The sequence below is a fragment of the Labrus bergylta genome, chromosome 2, assembly GCF_963930695.1.
Source record: "Labrus bergylta chromosome 2, fLabBer1.1, whole genome shotgun sequence".
NCBI classification, from domain to species: domain Eukaryota; kingdom Metazoa; phylum Chordata; class Actinopteri; order Labriformes; family Labridae; genus Labrus; species Labrus bergylta.
In genome coordinates, this window is record NC_089196.1 from 27087678 (window position 1) to 27104257 (window position 16580).

Genomic DNA, 16580 nt, shown 5'->3' on the forward strand with positions numbered 1-16580 from the left:
TTTTGATGCCTGAGCACATCACATGAGTGGGGGGATGTATTAAATCTGAAATCTTTCCACTTCAGCGGGATTCAGGAAATTGTCTAGCCCGCGGGAAGTAAATGCAGATGGAGGGATGGATGGATGGAAACGGGGAGAGATGGATGTGGGGAGTGAAATGGGCGGAGGGAAAGATGGATTTAGGGAAGGGAGGGTTGGACTGAAAGAGGGGAAGGTATTTGTAAGATGGATGGATGGGTGGTGAGCAGGAGAGAGACAGGGAGGGAGGGAGGAAGGAGGAGAGAGACGGAGGTGTTGGAGAGGAGATGGCTGAGCTGTCTGTTTGAAGATAAATCAGAGAGGCAGTGTAGTGAGGAGGTCTGTATCCACAAACACACATACACACACACACACACACACACACACACACACACACACACACACACTAACAGATGTGTGTGTGTGTGTGCCCTCACACTTGAACCCACACACATGCAAACACACACAAACACAAATACACTCACTTACCCGGCTTGTGCACACTCTGCCCCACGGCGAGGTGGTAAAAGGCCACGGCTGATTGGGTGCTGCAGGCTGATTCAGCCCCGAGTGGCAGAGCAGTGCATGTTGGGATGTTTGGATACAAACGCAGTCATCCATGAACGCATGAGGTAGGTCACCCCTCATCTCCCTGTCTCTCTCATCCTTCCTTTTTTTTCCAACATCTTCTTCTTTTCTTATTTTTATTCCTTCTCTGTTGTCTTACTTTTTTTAACCCTACCTTCAAAGCCGGACCGATTGATCGGCCAGCTGATAATATCAGCCGATATTAGCATATCCAGATAATATTGATATCGGCTGATTTTAACCCAGATATGCACCGATATAACTAGATTTATTCACCAGTCTTTTTGTATTAAACTATCAGTTATGTTTCACCAGGTGTGTGCTATATGGATAACAACAAGCAGTCTCACTCTCCAAAATGTCAAGCGTTGATGCACGTACATGCGCAGTTAATTTCCAGCAGAGAGACCATCTGTTCCTCCTTAAACTGTATATCTTTACCACGAGTATTTGATAACTTCAAATCAATGTAATAAATGTGTATATCTATCTCTACAGATTGAACATATAGCTAAGAAAAGATCAGCCAAGATCAAAACTGGATTTCTATTTTTCCCAATATCGATATCGACCCAAAAAAATCAGTATCAGTCGGGCCCTAAGCTCCATACCTTCCAAAAATGTCCCAGCCAGGCTTTTAACTAATACATCTCCAGATCTGCCCTTTAACTTTGTCTCTATCAATCCGTCTTTCATACAGAGAGTGTATCCTCTACGGGCATTGACAGTATAGCTCTCAGCCCTCCTCTTGCGTATATCTGGCTTGATGCATTTCCATCTGTCTCCCATCGCACTCTCTATCTTTTTTCTTTTTTTCTGGCTTTACTTTCCCTCCATCTCTCCCTCCGCCTGCAGCCTCTCTTTTGCTAACACACGCACGCACACACGCCGTATCCCTCTCTCCCTGCAGTGTAGTGTGCTAACAGAATAATTAGTCGCGCTTGATGTCTCCGACAGTTCTAATCCTTCTAAATGGCCACCACATGCCTCCCCTCATCAGCCCAGGGCGAGGCACACATGCACACACGTAACAACCACACACACTCACGCTCAGACACACTCACATACACACTTGCGCCGCTCGTGAGTAGGGAAATTTAAATATTAGATTCCTCTCTCTGTGTTCAGGGTACTTTTGAGATACTTACGTTTAAGATTTTAAGCCCCAAACATTAAAACCGTTAGATATTGTGTTTGGACCTGTTCAAGCTACAGATGATTCCTGGAAAAAAAAACATGGCGGATAGACTTCACCTAATTCTTAACAATGAACTGAATAAGTCTCAGCTTGGGGCAGACTAAGGTGTATACATGTAAGAGTAAATTGAGCCCAAACCTAGGGAGACTCTATTTTCCTCCACAGCTACTTCACAGACTGTGTGGTCTGTTTTGAGTCACTATATTCAGATACAGCCGTAACACTCCACGATCTCTTGATAATGGAATTTCGCTCGAGGATGAACCGAAGCGCACCTCTTCCAACCCGGGCCAAGTAAGTGTACCGTGCATGAGCACAGCACAGAGAATCCACGCTAGTCAAACGATCTGCACTTCGAGGGGGGAGGTTGCTTGAGCACTGATTTGCAGAGTGTGAGTGCATCCTTTTAGTCAGACTTTGAAAAATACGACTTAGTATGGTTTGAGTCAGACTAGCATGATTACATGTGTTTTAAAAGCTTAGATTTAGTCAGACTAACACGATCTCATAAATGAACTGTGTGAGAACTTTCTGCCAGAACAAAAAATGTGTGTATGTCGGCTCAAACATTTCTGTTGGTTTGTTTTTTCCATTATCCCATATCTCTTTTTTTTGTCTGTGGTTCACTATCTCTTTCTGTGTTTTGACTCTGTCTAAGCTTCAATGGTGGTTGTGTGTGTCTGTTATGTATGTGTGTGTAAGCTCATTTTTCCCAGTGGAACACGACAAGCATCATTACAGCGTAGCTCAGAGTCAACATGGAATAAATACAAACAGATAGATGTGTTCTCTCTGTTTCGCTCTATTACACACACTAACACACTGCTGTGATGTAAGCCCTTGATACAAAGAGTGTCTGTCTCTTTGTGTTACTGGAGGTTTGCATGGCTGTGTATGTGTGAGTGTGCTCTCTCTCTGTGTTTGGTGATCCTGATAGGAAACAGAGACAGAGGCATGGGGGGGGGGGGGGTTTACAGCTTTGTACTGCTCCTCTGTGAGATTTCCCCTGTGAGAAGACGATCAGCTCAGGACGAGTACGGGTGAGAAGCAGAGAGAAAACATGAGAAGGAGCAGAGAGTGGAAAGGGAGGCCGAGAGTGAAGGAGATCCCGAGAGAGAGAGCGAGAGAGAGACAGGAGATAACAAAGCTGGGGGAAGAATCCTGCCAGGTAGATTTTATTGGAGGGAAAAGGAGAGATGGGTAAAGTCGAATGAGGGCATATTTACTAGCAAAAATAGAAAAGTGAGAGAAGGCTAAAGTAAGTTAAAATTTTGAAAGGTTCAGTGGTGGTTAAAAGGGAAAATTAATAGTTTATAACGTGTGTATTCCCGACACACCGCTCAGGAGGAAAGGCATATCGTAAAAAGAAAACAATAATAAGTTGCAGACAACAGCGACAGAGAATCTGACGCTTGATATCAATTCATTTTTTTATTAATGCTATTCTAATAGAATATACTGGCAAACAGAAAACATAATGGAGCTGGTGTCGCTGGTCTCCCACATACAGTCTATGGTCATCATGCACCAGTCACAGGATATACATGTCAACACCCTCTTCTGCTTGCTAGTGGTGCTGAATTTTCCTGAATATTTCCTGCTGCGTTCTCACATCAGCTCACCCTGATTCACGCGGGGGAATTTACAAGGTTGGCTGAGTTGAAAAAGTGTGTCTGTTTGCGTTCACACATGCAGCTCACCCTGAGAGTTTCAGGAAGTTTTTAAGCTTTTTGAAAAGTGCAGCTTTGCTTCTACCGCTTCACAAACAACAGATAATAAAACTCACCAGTACCGCTTTCAAACTCACTGCACACTGTTTAAATTGCAAAAATACATTTATCGGCTGCAATGTCCTAACCTTCACCAGGCCTCACCTTTTTGCCTGATGAAGATCTGGCACCAAAAAGTTGGTACCAATGAATGTTTTTCAGTAAGTCAGACAGTGTGCAGGAGTGTGCATAAAATAGATGTGCAACATAATTTACTTCTCCACAATATTCAAGTAAAACCTCAAATGTGAGATGTTTTTCGATAATGACACATGGGCCTTGATGCAGCTGTTGAACCAGCTGTTGTTTTTGTTGCTGCCTCAGTGTTACAAACCTCACTACATCTCTATGCAGACAAAACTCCAGGTTGTTTTGTGCACCTAGTGGTTTTTCCTGTCAGAAATTCAGCATGCAAAGCTAACTCAATTTTCACTTTCTTGATTTCTTGATCAGCTTCTATGCACAAATCAACAGATGTAATAATAGTTTTTTAAAAATGTTTAATTCACAAAGGAGGGAACCAGACTGGTTGTTTCTGGATGCATTGTCATGTTTAAAAAGCTAACATAAGAATCCAGTTCCATACTTACACAAAGAAATGAGGATATCATCAATCATTCCACCTTAGGTTGATAAGATATTAGCCAAAAGTGGAACTGAGGATGTCATCAGTGTGATGATATGTCTAAGTGTGGTGTCTTTGTTTTCCTAATAATGGAAACACTGAACAAACAGAGGAACAGAGAAGGCTCAACACATGTGCAGAGTGAGTTCAACAGTTTACAAGACAAACATTCCCACGACTGAAACACAACAGCCGTCTGCAAACAGGCTGTAGGCTGTGTGTCTTGTCTGCCACAACATTGTCTTCTTCATCATCTTCATCGTCATCTTCATCAGCACAGCCCATAACACGAGAGATCAAGTCTACACCAGAAAAGCTTCTTTAGCAGAATATGATGTAATTTCAGAAAAAACATTTAGATTTGCTTTTAGACTGTTTTCTTTGGAAAACTATAAAAAAAAACAAACAGATGAGGCATTCTCAACTTTGAAGCCTTAAGGCCTTTGTACACTGAATCAGTTCACATGAAAAAAACAAAAACAAACGATCTTATGTCATGTTTTCAAATCGACTCCTAAACTTACGTCCGTCATTACTTTTTTGGGGGAAAGGTTCACCCTTCTGTTTTTTTTTTTTTTTTTGCATCCATCTGTATGTGTGTGTGTGTGTGTGTGTGTGTGTGTGTGTGTGTGTGTGTGTGTGTGTGTGTGTGTGTGTGTGTCAAGCAGCAACTTCCGGTGTTGAATATCAAATGTGAGGAAATTATGAGGAAACGCAGAGTGTCCACTTGAAGCTGGCTGCAGAAGCGCCAGAAGTCACATACACACCCTGCTCAAAAAATCATTTTCTTACAGCAGAAATTAAAATCTTTACAGCTTGGTACAAAAAACCCAAAATTGGTCTGATTAGCTCATGTCTCCCTCGTACTGTAATGCTTCGTCCTCCATGTTTGTCCTCCTCCTCGTTCTTTTTATATCATGTGTTGCCTCAGGAGACCCCCCCACCCCACACCCCCCGTCCGCCAGGGATAGTCTCCCGTTGTGAGGTCCAAGTGTGAACAACCAGGTCCAAAGGATTTAAAGGGAAGTCCTCCTGAAATTCTCCAGACACTTTCAACTGTGCATAATGTTAAAAGAGCTTATTTGACAAACTGATAGCTGTGCAATACTTTTCTCAAGTAAACCAGCTCGTGTCCGTCTTTCTTTGTGTGTGTATGTGTGATTGTGTGTGTGTGTGTTACTAAGTGTGACCGTTAACCCATCACATGTGTAAAGTGAATGTGTGACCACACACACCGTGAGCCTCTGTGTGACTCAGAGAGCTCGCAGAGATCAAACACCAGAGCAGTCATATGGTCTGAATTAGGGTCAGTCTTCATGTTTCATCATAAAACTTCAATACAGCGAGATTCATACAACACACACACACACACACACACACACACACACACACACACACACACACACACACACACACACACACACACGCTCACACAGAGTGTTTGGTTAATGAGAGGAATGTTTGTCATGATGTGTGTCACACGATCAGGTTTTTTTTCTTTTCTCAGTGAGTGTGTGTCTGTATATGTAGTTTGGCATGATGGTGTGGTTATCTGTGTTGTGGTTAGCCAGTGCGTGCGTGTGTGTGTGTGTGTGTGTGTGTGTGTGTGTGTGTGTGTGTGTGTGTGTGTGTGTGCGTGCGTGTGTGTGTGTGTGTGTGTGTGTGTGTGTGGGTTGTGGTCCGGAACATTTTTCCAAAACCACTGACCCAGAAGCTATGAGAGGTTGTGGGCTAATGCGCCCACCCACAATCAGGAAACATATACACACATGATAGAAGCCCACGCACACACACCTGCATGAAGTCATGTGGTGTTTGACAAAGAGACATTATTAAACAACTCAAGTGAATCTCCCTGATTAGTTTATTTCTTTGCAGCTTTGCTTTAGTTTTTGTTCAAAGAAACATCAGGGCAACACATACATGGATCAAACAGAGTGAACTGCTGTGTTCATTAGAAATTAATATGTTTACAACCAAACTAGACTAGGTCATCAAATATTGGGAAATTATTTGTTTTTAGATTTGTGGTTGGTGGATGTGGTGTAGCTGTTCACCAGCAGGCTAATGGCCCGCCTCAGCTCCAGCTCTTCCCCTGTTTCTCAATTCATATAAAGTTAAGTGGGGATAGCATTTCCAATATGGCGACACCATTGTGTAGCTTCAAAACCGATCTCCAGAAACCACTTGGTGACATCACTGAGACTACATCCATGTTTTATACAATCTATGGTTTCAAAGATTTATTTTGGTGTTGAAATTCTGTTTTCTGTCTCAAAAGATGAAAGTTATAACAATCATTACTGTAGGTCCTCTGATGTCATCCTTTTCCACCTTTGTTTGCTTTAATGATATGTATTTACTCTTTACAATTCATATATGCATAACTAAGTGGCATTGACTTAACTAACTTTGTTCAAATATTTACTCTTGTGCTCTTAGCGTTCTTGGAGGATTAAAATATCTTAGAGGCAGAGTTTGTCCTGACAGACATCAAAATATCTTCCCTAAGAACGGATTATTTTGCACAATATGAGCATGTTCAAACACAGCGACACTCAAAAATGATACCGGATTGTTTTGGTTAATGTCATGTTATAATAAGTGGAAGAGGCAATCAATTCTGTTATTTTTACTGACATTTATCTGCTGTTAATAAAAAAGCCAAAATAAGTGCTGCCACCAGCACTCTTTGTTGCTGTTGGATCTTGCAGACATACAGCCTTCACACTTTGTGGCTGTTGTGGACACAAAACTCCAGATACATCTTGGACATTCAGACGGTCAACATGTCCAGGTGCTGTAAATATTTATTACACTTTTATACATTTTATACATTTATAAATTGAGAAGAAAAAATCCCGCACATTACTCCTGTTAAGTGTCACCAATTGATTAGAAAAATCTCAAGGTTTCGGTCCCTCTGAACCTTTGTACACAGGATTTTTACAGGCTTTTTTATTTTTAAGTAATAGTTTGTCATACCTTCTGAGATAACTGGATGTGCAAACACCTCCTTAAAAAAAATGTAATACAAAAATTGTATTCTTGGACACATCTAAAAAATTGCAAAAAAGAGCAGCAGAGTCAGTCGCCATGACAACAGTTTTTTTCCCTTATTTAGGATTTCCAGCATGGTGCCTACCGCTGGTCAGCCTCCGGAGCCCGCTGCAGTGACAGATGGGCGATGCCATTAATATTTACAGTCTATGGTTCAGGCTGATTTCATGATTTAAAAGTTATCTCCCTACTGCTTGAATTTTCCTGAATATTATGTGCTGCAGTCATTCAGCTCAATCTGACTTCTTGCAGAAATTTGGGGATATTTCCACGAGTTCTGTGTCTGTGTGAAAAGGCAAATTTAATTGAAAGCAAATGACCCCTCCCTTTTTAGAGCCACATGACAGCTGTTTGAAATCAAATCGGTTTAACTTGAGTGTGAACATTTATTGTACCTTTACTTCTATAAGAACCACTCAAACTCTTCTTTTAGCCACATTTTAAACATGATGGTTACAGGACTGCTGGTAACAGCTAACATGTTATATTCATGTTCTCCTTTGATTGGTTTAAAAAAGAGAAAACTTACATGAAGAGATTTCTCTGCGTAAAAGCTTTGCCAGCTGCATTGTCAAAATGTTGATCTTTGAAACTCCACAGACACATCTGGAACCTTATAATTTTGAAGCTCCCAATTTGTCAGTGTTAGGATGGTGATTTCTGTCATGCATGGACTTTCTGAAAACAACTTTCTTCTTCGAGCGCTTTTGGATGTGGAAAAGCAATTTCACTGATGTGGGGTTTAAACTCAGCACCACTGGTGTCACATGCATCATTGCAAACCACTCGACCATCCAACCCCTCTAAAGTGCTTTCAGCTATCAGATTGTGGGCTGAGAATTGTGGGCTACAAAACAAGAGTTGCTTCTTCTTTTTCTTCTTGGCAGTGAAAGTGTCCATGTGAGTTCAGAGTAAAAGTAAAAGAAGAAAAAGAAAATCTGCATGTAGGGGCAATGAAAGTCATTAGCACATTGTCACGCTACCTCGCAGTCTGCCTGGGACTTCAGCCTGTCTGCCTTTTATTAGGTCCTAAATCCCCTTGGAGTGTTTAACACACACACACACACCACACACACACACCACACACACAGACACACACACAAACACAGCCCCACTTAATGCGTCAGCAGTGTTTGTTGCAGTTCCCCTTGCCACTGTACTGCTTTGTTCTTAACATGGAAAACCTCTTTTTAACTACCGCAAGTCCAACAGTCTCACACACACACACACACACACACACACACACTTACAAACCACTGTATAGCTTCTGAACCAGCTGCGACTTCAGAGGATGATTAGGCAGCAGCAAACCTCAGCTATGATATTTTTTATGCACATGTCGCCTGCTTGCACATTAACACACATGGCTTTTATTTCCCTAATTTTGACACTCATCTCATTGAGCATTTATTTTCTTACCAGAAACTTTAGCCCTATAAAGAGGGCCGTTTCAAGGCGCGAAAAGTTCCGCCCCTGTGATGTTTTGCCCTCAATATGAATGTCCCAGATGCTTAATGGCGAGGGGGGTGGGGGAGGGCCCTTGTCTGGCACTTCTGCAACATCGAAACAGAATTTGAATTCACAGATGGGGAGAGCAATATTACGCCGTCCTATATGTGTTGTGGTGTAATTACGTTGGAGCTTTGTTACAGCGCTGTTGCAGAATTGCAAAATGAAAAGGGCTAGTGACCATGTTGTTGAACATTTTCAGGCGTTTTGTGGATGTGTGAAAAAGGCTTAAAAGGTAAGAAGTAAGTATCGCACTGATCAAGAACAGACGTCACAAAGTGCTTCATCATAAGGGAGTGAGCAGAGACATGACAAACAGACAGTCACATCATAATGACGGATCAAACAAAAGGCAAGTCTAAACAGATGGCTCTTTAACTGACAAAGCATCTGTAACTGACATCTAAGGATAAGTACGTTTGGGTTGTTTTCTGGTGCTCACTGAAATGATTGATGCTGATTTTTTACATCTTGTTTTACACGAGCAGCGAGCAGTGTTTGGCAGTAATGACGCTACAAATAGCCACGTTAGCAATTTACATTTTCCATTAGCTTAGTGGGAGGATTGTCGTTGCTGTTTGCAACATATTTGGCATCATATATCTTTGAGCTGTTTTATTTATCAAGTAGTGCAGTAGAATCCACCTTATCTGCATTTTCCCACATTAAAGTTGAAACACAGAGGAGTGTCACGGTCCAAACTCAAACTTCTGAGGATGAGTAATAGACACAAGTCTCCCAGCTGACATTTTCTTGAAGTTTACTTTCTTTGTAGTTTAGGATCACTTGGAGTGGCAACCCCACCTCAGCGTCCGATATAAATGTTGTACGTTAACAGCCCACCGCTGTGTAGAAGGAGTATTTACAAATTACAAAGTCACACCGCCAACTACTGGCCTGGCATGTGTACTACAGAGTTTTTAGTTATTTTGGCAGATCTGTGTGCACGGCGGTTGTTAACAAAATGTCGTCTGAAAACTGAACTGTTTTGAAAACTAATATAAAAAACGATTCAGTTGTCAGTGGAACGCTCTCAGGAGCCTTAGTTGGGCCAATTAAAACAGTTGTTCAACTACCAGCAGCCTCTGTCGTCGGGGAATGAGGCTTCTTTTCAGGAGCTGATCAAAGTTATTGTCTTGAAATGTAGATCAAAATGTAATAAAGAGTATTCCTAACTTCACATACAAAAGTAGCAATGACGTTTACCAAAATTGGTTCAATCATAATAATAACAAGAATAATAATGATAATAATAATTATGAAATTGTTATAAATCAGTGTTATATATGAAATTATCTTCAATGTAGCAAGCTACTTTGCTGTGTTGCTGAATCTTTTTTAACAAGTAGCGTGTTATACCAGATGCTTTTATTCCAGACTTGTAGCTTCATTTTGGTTGAAATATGAACCATTCAGAAACTGTCACAAACTTGCCTCTTGACCCTCTCTTGACCCTCTACTGCTTTCAATAGTTTGATTATGACACATCTTACCTTATAAAAAAAAGTCCTCTCTAAAAGCAAGAGGACACGTCACCACAATGCCGCTCCTTCAGTTTGCGTGCTAAAGATGGTCAGAGTGTGAAATTCCCCTCAAAGCTTCTTCCTTTTCCTCTTTGGGTCATTTGTTTTCCAACGTTGATCCCTCGGAACTCAAACCTGCCTTCAGCTTCATTCTATTTACTGAGTGTAAGAGTCGGATCAAAGTGCTTCGCGCCAATTAACAGCTGTACCTCGCCTCCAGCCCCGGAGAACAATGATTGTGTTTGTGTGTGGTTAAGCATCTGATGCTTTTCTATCCCCACGACCTTGGAAACAGGCAGCAGAAAATAACAAGACATCAGTAAGTGATCATCTACAGCAGACAAACCGAAACGCTGTGTCCTTGTAATGTCATGCTGATAACAGCGTGAATAATCACCGTTGTGCATTTCTAATAATCTTTTTCCACTTTCTGAGAGTCCTTTCCCAAACAGTTTCTGTTCTGTTTCCCTCCGTCACACTTTATAAATTTAACACAGATTAAGTGTCTGATTTAACCCGTTTAGCTTGTCAATTACATTATGCAGCGTGTAAAGAGTCCAACGATCAAGAAATGAGCCTTTGATGACTGAAAGCTTCCAGTGGTTTGATGGGGCATTTTGGGTTAACAAGACACATTGGATTACATTCATCAGAAAATCACCCAAGACTAATCTGCCCCCCCCCCCCATTTGCAAGTCCAAAATTAAACCCAAAAATGTTCCCATGTTAAACTTTGTCACTTTTATAACTCCTGTGAAGAGTTTTCATCTGCTCATTAGGGCTTCCATCCACTCAAAACTCATGAAAACGTGTGAACGCACACAGTCACATTTTTCACTCTGACTTTATCCAGAGTTTCTCCTGCCAGCCTCTTTGTGTCTTTTTCCAGCAGAAAGTTGGATGGGAGAATTAGTGTCAGACAACAGATACACTTTGAGTGAAAGACAGTTGACTTCACAAAGTGACTTTTTTCCTCCTAGCAATGCCCTAAAACGTGTGTGTGTGAAGTCAAGTCGATGAAGTCTCAGACTATTTGGGGATTGTGTGATGCTACCATGTGGTTAGCAGGTCAAAGTCTAGATGAGGTTTGGATGAAAATAAATTTGGTCATTTTCATTCACACATGCAGGCCATCTTGAATCTTCAGGCCTTTTTGTGTTTATTGTGAGAACCCCTAACAACTCTGGAAATTCCCTGTGCCCACGTTTATGGGATGAACGTATATTAAACCATCCAAACACTCCCAGGATGTGCAGGGCATGTGTGAACTTGTACGAAACCTTTTCTTTTATGTCCGAACTCCTCCTGTGGCAGTCAGTTAACTGCTCTGGTTTAATAAAAGGGCTGACTGCGGTTCTCTTTACAAAACCTCAGAGAGGCTGAATTCTGCCCTTCATCTCGTCTCTTCTCGTCTTATTTCATTCAGATTCAGTCTTCTGCATATTCAGAGAGCGTTGGTCGTTCCTTTTCTTTTAAGCCTTAATGCTCAAAGGCTCAAAATCCTGTTTCAGCGACAACACCCCTTTGCATTCAGGGAGGAGGGTGTAGGTGTATTTGATCTTGTTTTTGAGTTCTTTCTACCAGAATGTGTTCTTGCATGTGCCACCTTTGACCTAAATGGCAGGTTTAGCGTCCAGTTTAGCGCCTTTGTCATGTGACCTTATCCCAGCCTCATAATTGGCCCACATGTGCTGACCTTATCAAAGCTACCTCGGTTTTATAATGGCTTTTAGCACCAGCCGCAGTCGGTCTAATGCCAATCGGGGCATTAGCACTAGTCTGTATTTACACCTGAGATCCAAACACATACAGCGCTCCCCATTACACACCACCTTAATGCTAATCTGTCCTAATAGATTTAGCATTGATCTGTGAGGCCGTAAAGCGGTTAGCGAGGTTCATAAAAGGTCACAGAAAAGAGCTGCTTCTATGACTAAGTGGTCTCATTCTAATGATCTCATCCTATACTTTTGTTTTGTTGATGCCCGGAGCACAGAGTGCTTTCATAAGAGCAGACATGACTTTCTTATCATTTCCTGAATAGAGACAGGGCACAAAGGTTCACACCCCGATGAGCATCACAAAATATGCTTTTTGAAATGAAATATAGAAGCTCTAGCTACCTCAAAAAAAAGAAGAATATTTTAATTCCTTTTGGCCTAACATAGAAGACAGGGTTTACTGACAACCAGTGGCTACTGGTCAATAGAGAGCGCTATAGGGTCACCCCATCAATTCTCACAAGTTGAATGACAGACCGTTAAAAGTTTAATATGTGGAATGTTAACGATAAAATCCCAAATTAATTTAAAACTGCCCCAAATGTACTGTATGTTATATATCTACTTACATCAGCTCAAATATTTCCAACAGTTATCAAAGCCAGAGAAATCCTTTATTTTATAGTTGTGCCATGACAGGTGTGACATGTTTGTTGTTGCCATGGAAACACAAGATGTTGTGTTAAAGACCATTGCTTAAAGATGTTTTACATGTCTATTTTTTGTTTTGGGGCTTTTTTCCTTTATTTTGATAGGACAGTGGATGGAGTGTGAGACCTGGGAGTGAGAGTGGGGAACGACATGCCGAGAAAGGAGCCCCAGGCCAGACTTGAACCCAGGCTGCCCGCTTGGAGGACTACAGCCTCGGTATATGGGGCGCGACCGAACTGCATGGCCTTCTGCAGCCCATGTCCGAAGATGATTTTGACTGTTGTTTCAAGTAGCTCTTGAGTTGTAACCACTTATACATGTAATCATTAGTGTGACCTTTGACTGCTTTGAAGACCGCCATCTTGCATGAATTGGTGCACAATGAATCCTGGGAAACGTAGGACGCATTTGATGGAGCCTACAAATTATTCGAAAGTGTTACATAATCATTTTCTTCATTATGACTTTATCTGAATACTCTCAGGCTCTCCAGCTGAGTATTATCGAGAATTTAATACGATGCTTACAATATGACAGGCGGTCGGTCTCCTGCAAGTCTAAGTGAAAAGCTTTTGTGTGTGTGTGGGTGTGTGTATGCACGCGTGTGTGTGTGTGTGTGTGTGTGTGTGTGTGTGTGTGTATGCATCCCCTCATGCTCTAGACTCATGAAATTAAGTCCAGGAGCCAGAGCTTAGTTCAGTCTGATTCACACTGATCCTATTGGTAGTTATGCAAAAGCCAGACTGAAACACACACACACACACACACACACAGAAAGGCATGCGTTTTGTAATGTCAGACAGGTATGTGTATGGAAGTGTGTTGACATGTGCACCTACGTTTCTGTGAGTGTGTATTTCTGTGAGTGTGTGTTTGTGTGTTTGTGTGTTTGTGTGTTTGTGTGTTTGTGTGTGTAGTTGGGCAGGTGGGAGCAATGCTGGAACCATAAGCCTCTTTTACATCAGTGTTGAATAACTTAGTTAGAGTAAATCTTCTTAGTCGGCTCTCTCACCCACAGCCGCCACCTCTCCTCATTAGTTTGTCTTCTCATGTCTTTCTCCCACCGTCCTCTCCTTCATCTGTTTGCCCCCCCTCCCCCCCTTTCACCCACAGTCTAGCCCATATTTAACCTTTGGAACCGCACTGATATACAAACTAAACCAACAAATTAAACCTATATGCAGATGCTTGTATGAACATGAATTTGGGGGGTGGAGCCTTACACTCTTGCTCTTTTCACATCTGCACTCCTAAATTCTAGAAACTTTTACAACAGCAAGCTGCTGACATTTTCAAGAGTTGCTCTGTCTCACACACACACACACACATACACATCCCTCAAAGCAGGTGATTTTTCCTGTCTGATAAAGGAGGACGACGACAGGAATTGATGCAAAGTTGAACGCAGGATATGCCTCCAATGTGTTACACACATAGGCAGGCCAGCCAAAGGAGGCAGAACCAGAGGAGGAACATGCTGGTAGTATATAATGTCAGAATCAGGAGGGCAGAAGAGCACTGTGTGTGTGTGTGTGTGTGTGTGTGTGTGTGTGTGTGTGTGTGTGTGTGTGTGTGTGTGTGTGTGTGTGTGTGTAGGTGAAGCTCCCTCTGTTTGTTTGCAGGCCGTGCCGACACACTAAACACTGAAACACCAATATTTTGGTTTCCACAGCATCCCCCTTATGTCACGTCTTGCCTCCTGAGACATCACTCCTCTTGGACAGAGACAATTTGAATCTGTGTATGACCTGAGAAACTCACAGGGTGCACTCACACTAGGTTGAAGTTGCTAAAGCACGGTGACCTCTTGTACATAACATCATGATACAACTCATGCATGGCTTTACGTGATCAAGAAGCATCATTATTTTGCAAGACAGGCGGACTAAAATTCAAATATAAAACTCTAGGACTTCCCAATGGAAGGCTGGGATCAATTATCCTTCATGTTCACATTGTGTCGCTGTGCTTGTGCTTGTGCATGAGCAACTGTACCATGACAAAGCACACCTCTTCCAGCTATGCCAGGGCTTAGGAAGTGTACCGTGCTTAAGCGTTAAACGGAGGCGGTTTACACCTAGCATTAACATCAGTCCCATAGGTGAGCTGATAACAAGGTAATTAGACTTCATGCAAGGTGTGAACGCACCCCAATGATGAGGACGATTGAGCTCTGACAGCTCAAACCACATACAGAGGGGGTCTTGCATGTAAATGTTAATGCATCCTAGGTAGCATTCTGGACTCCACCCCTCAACTGGGGTAACAATGCTGCCTCTCACTTGGTTTTAAATAAGGATGCATTCAGTCCTTGGCAACAGGCAGGCGCTTATTTACATGTTTGGCAGGGAAGTGAGTTCTGATCTCAATGTGACAAAAAAGGCTTTAGACTTTGTTTTGCTAAATCTGTGCTAATACAAACCCAGCCGCCCTGACGTAACTTGTGGGGATTCCGTGCTTTACTCAAGGACACGTCTGCAGTGCGGACGCCTGTGTCATGAGGGCTATAACCCTCTTTGTTCTCACTTAACCACCTGATTGGCCTTAAAGGCCACATGCTCCAAACCAACGCCACCTCAACTGAGAGGCCCGGTTTGCTAAATACGTAAGAGGCCTGTTAGAGGTTCATACAGTAGATGTGCGCGAGTAGCTTTACGTGCGTGTGCGCGCGTGTGAGAGAGCGCACACGCGCTGCAGCTTCTTCTATCTTTATCTCTTCTCTCAATGTGTATAAGAGCTCAGTTGTGGTTTAACAGTATTAGTGCTTACTTAAAGGGTCGCAAGAGTCTCAGTGTCTAAGCCTGTCTCTTGGATTAGCACGACAGCCGTGGAGAGCCTGCACACACACACACACACACACACACACACACACACACACACACACACACACACACTCTTCTATTTGCATTTCTTTGTATATGCACCCACACATACACACACTTGTATTTGCATTCCCATGGCCATAACAAGCCTTTGATTATCAGTCGTGGTGGGTATTTCCCCCAAGCCTGTTTGCATGGCTGTTAAACAAACTGGCTGCTGGAGTATCTAGAGAGCTATCTTTGTTCCCTATTTCACACAAAGGGCAAGCCATGAATAGCTCGCATGCACACGTTATTGTCTGATGGCGTTGCGTTTGAAAACACACACCTAATGACCAATGAATACACTTCCTTCCTGACACACACACACACACACACCTACATGGATTCCTTGCTTGATCACACATCATCAACAAAGGGAATGCATTTTAAAGGCGGTGTCATCTGAAATTCAAAAGGCTGCAGAAGGAGATCAACTTCATCTTTCATTGTACACTCTCGCACAAAAGGATTTTGTGTTCTTTTTTTTGCGGCTGAGCAACTTGGCAGCTACAATTCTGCTTTCTGTTTTATCCTTGTTAAAGTGAGGAGGAAAACTAGAGGAGAGTGCTTCAAAAAGAATAGACAGATCAAACACGCGCATCAAAAAGGCGGATCAGAATACCCCAGTGGAATAAAGTTTGACTCTGCTTTGGACTTTGAACATCACTCGCTGCTGTAAAACCATGAGATACTGTATGAAATAACACGGATATGCGAGGCGCTACAAAGCAGTCAGAGAGCATTTTAAGACAAAAACAGAGCCCTCGGCTTTTTGATCTCAGATGTTCTCAAGATCGCACGCGACCCGGGTACTTTGTGGAGCATTTTATCTGAAGCACTTAACACGACAATAAATGTAAAAACTTTAACTGTGATCGTTTCAGGTCAATTTAACAGATTTAATAGTTATACTCTGGAGGACTGTGTGCCCGTTCTTCTGCAGCACACTCCTTGACAGCGGCAGCATGATTTATTTGGAAATGTTTGCAGTACA